This window comes from Heloderma suspectum, chromosome 7, assembly GCF_057233095.1.
Source record: "Heloderma suspectum isolate Gila_16-S chromosome 7, 16-S_ref, whole genome shotgun sequence".
Taxonomy (NCBI): Eukaryota; Metazoa; Chordata; class Lepidosauria; order Squamata; family Helodermatidae; genus Heloderma; species Heloderma suspectum.
In genome coordinates, this window is record NC_139464.1 from 93,646,098 (window position 1) to 93,654,971 (window position 8,874).

General features: G+C 43.8%; 1 pseudogene; it reads left to right on the forward strand.

Annotated features, from left to right (window-relative positions):
- The first annotated feature begins 3,355 nt into the window (after positions 1-3,355).
- Positions 3,356-4,093, forward strand: LOC146340078 (tetraspanin-7 pseudogene; annotated as a pseudogene).
- Positions 4,094-8,874: the final 4,781 nt, after the last annotated feature.

An 8,874-nucleotide genomic window follows, 5' to 3' on the forward strand; every position in this document is an offset into this window, starting at 1 on the left:
GCGCTTATCTTTCTCTGTTTTTTCTTATGAAAATAACAGCACCTACGCTTCACTTCCACAGCGATAAAGTGAGATAAAGATAGGAATCAGGACCAGGAGAAAATGTGAAAAATAAACAAAATTAAGTATTTACAATACATATTAGGACACATAGGTCCAGGTAGGAGCTCAGCTGCAAAAACACATGAAGTAGAGAAGTAAAAGTCCAACAAAAATGGTGTAAATATATATGTCTCACTACAAGGCTATACTGCTGTAAATATTTGCAATGCCTATGTCCAGAGTCCAGTTCCAGCACTCTCTGGTGGTACACTGCCAGTGGGTGGTTAATCCACAATTACAGCAGAGTAAAAATAAAAATAGATGGCAGAAATCAACTGAGCTCCGTTCCGACTGGCCAAGATGGCAGACAGCCCGCTTAGTGCAGTCCCAGGTGGCATTTCCACCTGTGTGTTACTTTGGCCTGGCCGCGCGGCAGTGCAGTGCAGAAGTCCGCGAAGGCAACGCCCGAAACCACGCAGGGCTAGTGGCCGCTGCCACTTCTCCGCACCGGCGTCAGCCGAGCTCTGCTCCCAGGGCAGTGCCTCCCTTCCCCTCTCTTCGCCCCACGCCTCTACCTTTCCGGGGAGCGCAGGCTCGAAGCTCCTCGCCTGCCCGGCGCAGCCCTCCCTGCTCTGGGGGCATCCAGTGGGCCATTGTTCTCCCCCGCTGCCCTGCAGCCGCACCGAGGACGTGGGGAAGCCTCTCGCCCGAGCTGATTGCAAATTGCTCAACTAATTGCTCTGCTAACTTCGAATTCTCCACACTCCTCGTGCAGCCAGCGTTACCACACTCCTCGCCGTACCGCTCCAGCACCGCCAATCACGTGCGTCCTGCGTCAAGACGCCACGTGATCCTAAAGCAGCTAATGTTAAAGCACCTAAGCTAAGCTGCTTTAACATTAGCTGCTTTAGGAAGTTCCGGGGGAGGGACCAAGCGAAGCAATCGTGAGTAAGGGAGCTCCGCGGTGCCCTTCCGCACAATTTTCGCACAACACACCTACACACTGCCGGTGACACACTAATGTGTCGTGACACACAGTTTGGAAAGCTCTGCCATAAACAGTAGGGATGTGGGATTTCAGCCTCATATGATGAACCTCTCTGTCTTTGATGGCTGAGGGAAATACTGATAGCTCCCTTTCACTAAGGAAAGGTTCTCTGGTTCATACCTAAGTAACTTAGGATTTCTGCTGCGTAAGCACTAGCTTGATGGGTTTGTTGTATTTTCTTTTAAAAGCAACATCTGATTTCTGTACTTTTCTCTATCTTAAATCTTTAATAAAAGAAACCTTTAATTTAAGATGTTAGAAGTGTCGGGTGTTATAATTGAGAATCCGTCCCACCCAAGTGCCTAAACCACTCACCCACGCTGTCCAGTTGGTAAGGAAAGGCCTGGCTAGGAATTATTCCCCCTCTCTCAAACTCTGCAAGGCTGATTTTCCTTTTCCAGCAGGCCTGGGTGATTTTAAAAGGGAAGATACTGGCAGCTAGATTTTTTCAGGAAGCCTCGCAGGCATTTCTCCTGCAAGGAGACAGGCTGCGTGCCTGATTGTAATATCATAAGCATGAAGTGCACAGTAAGTCATTTGCATGGAGCAGCCCATTACATCATTGAGACAGTTTTCTCCACCCCACTGTAAATATCAAAAAATGGAAAGTTTATGCTAGTACTGAGAAAATGGCCCCAAAAGTGTATTGGGCAATGTCGAACAATTTCATGTGGCTTGCATGCGGTGGCCCAGTTGGAACACTTTCTTGCACAAGGAAACAAATAAAAACAAATAATTATTTTGCCTTAAATTCTATGGCAATCACACTGTTGTTATAATACTTTTGGGGAAACCCTCAACTGCATTGAATAACTGCTTTAAAATGAAGCAAAATATGCTTTTTGTTAATTTTCTTAAAACACATTTTATTGCCTTCCTGTGCCGGTCTCTGTATGTTGATACAGAAAGTGGACCTAGGAAATATTCACTTTTTTCATAATTTTGGACTACCATATATTGTGTCCAGGACTTATCTTGTGCTGCCTGCTGCAGAATCCTTTCATTTTACGACTTGCAATTCAAAGAAAAGAGTGAATAATCGATCCACTATGCAGACCTCTATTTATTACACCATAAATCTATCAAAGAGAAATCTAAACCATCTATTTATTTCTCCCTCCTGGAATTCCGTACTGCTTGTTATGCATGAATGGTAGCAGAGGAGTGAGTGTTCAGCTCAGAAAGCCTTATTACCTTAGCTCAGTAGGCTGGTTTTCTGCTTTACTTTTTCTTTTCCTTAGATTAATGCATAGGTCATTTACATTTTATTTTGACAACGTGTATCTATATCTGCAAATTATCAGCACCTTCTGAGACGAGAAGCAGAATTCACCTGCTTAAGAATCAGGAATGGGGAAATCTTTCAGTGTTGCCACTGACTGGGACATATTTGAGAATCTTGAGATCATCAGCTTGTAGAGCGGAGCGGAGATATGTTATATTTTTAAAGAACCCTTATCTCTTGAGATGAGAACCATCAAAAAGAGGAACTAGCAGGTAGCTGTGCAAGGAAATCAGTTCTCCTACTAAAGTTGATTGTGCAATGTGGTGCTTAAATGAAAAACAATCCCTGAACATAAAAGCTTGCTAGAACAGGGAAACCAGAGACTATGATGAGCGAATCAGCAGCTAGTCAACCCAGGCGGGGCATGCAACTGGAGAGGCAATGACAGGAGTTTCTGGAGTGGCTGAGTGACAGCCCAGGAAGGAGGCAGTCCTCATCTCCCTGGAGAGCCTCTGGTGTGTCAGAAACAGCTTTTATTACAAGCCCAGCAGCACATTGCCCAAGTCAGTAATTTGACCAGGGAGACAATCCAACTGGTTTTGTGGTTTGTGATCTTCCTTGTATTCTGCAGGAAGCCTGGCCGCTGATGGTGCCAGCTGCAGCAGGCAGCTATAAAGAGAAAAAACGGTTTGCGTTCTGGATTTGGACCAGGTAAAGCAGGCAGAGAGCTCCACGGGTTTCCCTCTGCAACACCTGCCCTGGGAACCCAGCAAGGACATCTACCGGCACACAAGAGCACCAGTCAGTACCATCATCTGGCAAAAACATTCCTTGAGATCATTCGGCATTTCTCAGGACAGATCAGTGAAGGCAACTACCATTCCTCAGCTTACAAGTTCAGGATTAACTGCAACTTTAACAAAGCGTTATCTAAAGGTGGCACCCAAGAGCATCTGTCAGCAGCACCCAAGTGTCGCCTCCTTCCCCTAAACCAGGTATCAGCACCTAGGAAATTTACCTTCCATCACCTGAAAGGCATCATGACTCTGCTCAAGCTTTTTCTGATGGCTTTCAGCTTTGTCTTCTGGGCAGCAGGTCTGACCATGCTTACCATTGGTGTCTGGGCCAAGATTTCACTGGGCACCTACTTGGTGCTGTCCACCAATGAATATCCCAATACTCCCTTCATTTTGCTGGCTACTGGCACCGCTGTCATTGTGTGGGGCTTCGTGGGTTGTTTAAGTGCTGCCACAGAACACCGTTGCCTCCTGCGCACTTATGGGAGCTTTCAGCTGGCTGTTTTGGTGGCTGGCTTAGCGGCAGGGCTCTCTAGTTTGTTTTATCACAAGGATATTGCTGAAGGTTTCCAGAATGGGCTGTGGGAAGCCATACGTTCCTACACCGAGGATGAGGAGAAGGCAGAGGCTCTGGATTCCATCCAGCGTATGTTGGACTGCTGTGGGGTAGAGAGTTACCATGACTGGTTCTCCTCACCCTGGTCAGTGGAACAACAGGCACCCAATGGCTCAGTGCCCGTGAGCTGTTGCAGGACACGCAAAGGCTGCCTGCACAGTCCTCTCCCGTCAGACGCTCGGGGCATTTACCGTGACGGATGCTTCAGCAAGGTCTACGACTTTGTCAGTGACAACATGTTCTACATTGCCACAGCTGCGCTTGGGCTGGCACTCATGCAGGTGGTGGGCATCATCCTGGCTTGCCTCCTGGCTGCTCGAATCCTGCCACATGCTGAGCCACCGAGAGGTGCCACTCCACACTGAATACAGTGCATACCGTACCTGGGCAAAGCACTGAGATCTTTTCCTTCCCCAGCCACTCATCCAAAGGTACTGTCATTCCCTTCCATCCTTCAAACAATTCAATTACCACCGGCCGGGCACAGGAGCAAACCCTCCAGCCACTCCTGCCTCTGGAGCTGCGACAGCACCTCAGAATCTTTGCTGAGAGCCCTTCTTACTGCTGTTGATTCTTCACTGTTTCATGGCCCTCCTTCATCCGCTGTTGTTGCCACTGTGCCAGACAGCCTGCCTCATTTCCACCCTTTTCTTGTAGGGTTGAAAAATACGTGGTTTTTCTCTTGAAATATTTCATCACCCAGCCTTCTTTTTAACCCCTTAAAAACTGGACTTGCAGAAACACCATACTTCTGTCTGAGTTACTTTTGCTCACTTCTCTGGCAACAAGGAAGAAAGTAAAAGTGGAAGAGTGGGGAAGATAGCATGGGGGAGACAGAGATTTGTATAATAAATTAGTTCCTGTATTTTAGGATGAAAGTAGGAGCACAGCCTTTGTTACTTTCCTTGGTTGGGGGAGAGGAAAATTAAAGGTCATCTTGCCTGTGTGAAACTAAAGAAATCTTATGAAAGAAAGGAGCCAGCATTATTAGCTCTCTGTTATTTGACCAAGGAAGACCAGATGAGGTGAGGTGCATTTCTTTGTGTTGTAAGATGGCTTTGATGTTTTATGAAGGGGCTTATCTGGAAAAATAATTGGCAATTTCAGCTTTCAGGCTGTGAAAGAGAATCTCAAAGGGCCCTTTGATAGAAAAGTTAATTTTTGGCAAAGTCATTGAAAATCCAGAAGACTGCAAGTTTCCCTCTAAAACTGTTGTCAGGAACATTTTCCATGAATTAACACCCTCAGAACAGCTATGTTTGTTTAATTTTATGTATGCGCCCCCTCCCCCGGCACTATGATGTTCTTCATCTTCTTTTGAGAGAGAGAGAGAGAGAGATGAAAAGTATGAAGTCATTGTTGGAATGTGCAATATTCCAGATATACCAAATTGTCAAAGCTCTTCCATAGCCTTGCTTGATAACAGCCCACTCTTTTCCCTGGTTGCAATAAACCAGCATTGGGAATCAGATCATGTTTCAGCTGAGACTGTTGGTAAAACTGCTGTTAACTTTAATGGGGAAAAGATGAAGGGTGACTTGAAAAAAATCTGTAAAATATAATTTTTAAGTTAGCTGGCTGGGAAATTGGAAGGAATGCATGATATTTCCACTGTAGCAAAAAAATCTTAGGTGTAAGATACATAATAATTTTTAACCAAGAGGGATCTTGATGTTATTATTCCCCCCGCCCCATCTTATAAATTAATCTGTCCTCCCTATGCCTCTTTCCCACAAGATGAACTATTGTATAACATCTGCAGGCTGGGATAAAAATACATGTATGTTGGCTTAAATAGTGTGCAGAAGCGAACAGCTGTGGCATATTGATTTTTCTATTTGATTAGTTCAAGGACCAGAAAAGAGGATACTATGGGAGTCTTGGGGGATAGGAAAATGTTTAACTTTCAAAGCCTTTAGGGAAGTGTTGATGGGTGCTTCTAGATGGAGGGTTCCTAGTGCTACCAATGAAAAGGCATTGTGCAGCTACTATTCTGTCTTATCCTTCTTAACTGATTTTTTCTGGTAAGATAAAGGATGGAAGAACCAGTGGGAAAGTACAGGAGGGTTACAAACTGTAGATGATGACCCCCTGTAAGATTCCATGAATGAGGCAGGACGATTATAAAGTAAAAACCTCTGGAAGTCCCCTGTATCTCTCTGTTAGACTCTGTGTGTGTAAAACCACAGCTGACTGTTTAGCAAGCCAGCACTTTTGGGATGGACGGGAAAAAAATAAGAGTTTAATAAAATCAAGCTTCATAGAGGAGCTTTAGGAAAGGGAAGAAATATCACAGATTGCTCAAAGGGGTCAAACAGCACAAGGCAGCAATTTTAGAGACTGTTTCCAGTTGAGCTAGGAAAAGGGATCACTGACATTTAATAATAATTAAGGATGGAATCCTTTACACACCTACCTGGAAGTAAAACCCACCAAAGTCAGTGGGGCTTACATCTGAGAAGATGTGTATAGTATTGCATTGCATGGGCTATTGTTGTGTTTAAGAGTTGTTGAAATGGAATGCAAACAATGTACTAGGTGCAAGTAGGAGATATAAATGGCCACTTCAAATTGTATTTCAGTTCATTGGGACAATTTAAAAGGATCAGAGAAAATCTTCAGTCTGTCAAATACCAAGCTGGAATTGTCTGTTTGGTGATTAGCAGTGAATAAATCAAGGCAAGTCTATGCTAAGAGAGACCAATTTCACTAGCCAATTGTTTTTTTTTTATTTTAAAACCGTGTAGGATAAAGGCATTGTGCAGCTACTATACTGTCTTCATAACATAGGAACTTTCCTCCACTTGGTGACTTACAATACTTTTTCAGTGGCCATCCTGGCTGACTCCCTTTTCTTTAAAATGACACATCTCTAAATAGAAATTATTATATTATAATTGAAACATGGGACATGCCATCACTTCTAAGTAATACTTTACTGGACAAATTCATTTTCAGAGATCACATTGGTCTACAGATTGACTGAGGAAGTAATTTCAATTGCTTTCCCTTTCAAAAGTACTTAAGATGATAGATAGATAGATAGATAGATAGATAGATAGATAGATAATAGATAATTTCAGTCATAACATAAAATGTTCCTATTCAGAAAGCAGTCCCACTGAATTTAATGGAAGTTACTCCCAGGTAAATCCCCAGGATTGCAGCCAGAGTTTCTAACATTTGTACCCATGAGTAACACCTATAGGACCTTCACATGAAAAATGTGTTTGACATCATGTTGTATTATTGGCTTTAATTCAGCAACTGTTCCTGGTTCAGGTTCCCCATGTCTCTGAAAAGAGACTTATGGATGTGTAATCCACAGTTTGGGACCTTTTAGGAATAATTTGTTCCTGTTCTTTCCCATGTATCATCTAATACTTTATGTAATGTTTTATCTTTGAGTATGTCTGTTATTACCAAACATTTCATTGGATCAATGATCTTTTTTCTATGGACGGAAGGGCTCCGCTCATGGAAGGTGCCTCTGACTGATTTTCTGGGATTCCCCTTCCCCTGCAGCACAACTCAAACCCATTCAACAGGGTCCTTCAACCCTCTGTGTGGCATTTTCAGGTGCTGCTGCTGGTGGTGGTAGTGGAGAATCTGTTCTGCAGCCCAGTCACACACACCTAAATCTTGATCCAACCCATTATGCTTGGGAAATGACAGATTCCAGAGGCAAACTCAAGATTAAAAATCACCAGTTGTTGTACTGGGAGAAAAGATATATCTGTCCATCAGGTTTCAGAGTGTTCCCTTTTATGTCTTCTGAGCTCTTTACAACGCAGTGTTCTTCAGAGGTGGTGTTTCATTCTTCCTCATGAAAGGAAGAATGACCTCTAGATCTCAAAGTCTAGAGCCATATTTTGATTTATGTACTATGTTGGTCGGAAAGTGCAATGCAGTGCTGTATAGTTGCTTGGTGGTGGGGAACAATAGATTCCTTTTTTGGAAATAATGAATGTAAATCATGTATAAACCAAAAATGAGATAATGTCACAGAAAAATAAATATGCCTTGATTGTATTACCATTTGATTAATTATCTGTAACTGCCAAAATCATCTTTAGTGTAACAAACTTCAAGGCCAAATATTTATGGAGGGGTGGATAATCTGTGATTCTCCAGGGCCACATCTGCACAGAGATGGCATGTGAGGTGATTCCATTTAAATCCGGATTTTCAACAAATTGAATTTACTAATTGCACAGCTCACACAGCCAGTAAAGTAGTGTATTCATTGGAGAAAAACCTGCTTTCCTGCGGAAACCACACCAGAAACCACATCTGCTCGAGGTTGTGTGGGCGGAGTCTCTCTAATAGAGCTGAACATCATCAACTGCGTAAATGCAAGGCAGTGAATGAGCAGAGGCTGGCTGCCCGCCCCCTCTCTACTCCCACAGTCAGTGAAGTGCAATTGGGGAGGGTTACTTCAGAGTAAACATGTTAATCCAGTGTCTCTCCCCACCCCATCCCCCAGCCACCATTTCTCAGTGGGAAGAAGGGTAATTTGGGGGTAATCCCTTTTAAGAATCGTTGAAGTTATGCACACATTTGCAACAGCGCAGTTTCATGACAATAGGGCTGCCTGCCTGCCCCCTGCCCCCTCCCGCAGTCAGTGAGGTGCAGTTGGAGAGAGCTACACCCAAGTAAGCATGTTTATCCAGCACACATTTACAACAGAGCAGTTTGAAAGCAACAGGGCTGGCTGACCATCCCCTCCCCACTCCCGTGCCCAATGATTATTTAAAACAACAGGCAAAGGAACTCTCCCAACCCCTCTGCTCCTGTACTTGGAAAAGTGTAATTGAAGTTACTTCTGAGTAGGCATGGTTAGCCCTCTGCTCTCACCACGGCCCCTCCCCATGCAACTTTCCCTTCCCCCAATCAGCACTGCTTCCAGCAGCCTACAACAAGGGCAATACAGGTCACTCAAGACTCCCAAACCGTGCTGAAGCTGCCAGGATGGGAAAATCCATCAGAAAACCAATCTCCAAAAAAACGGATTTTACAGTAAGCACAATGTTTGATCATTACCACCAAGCTTTGAAAGCATTTGTATGTACATATATAAAAAAGTAACATAGACATTATGTAAGGCAGTAGCAGATAGAGCTTTGGCTTATGTATGAGTACTTTT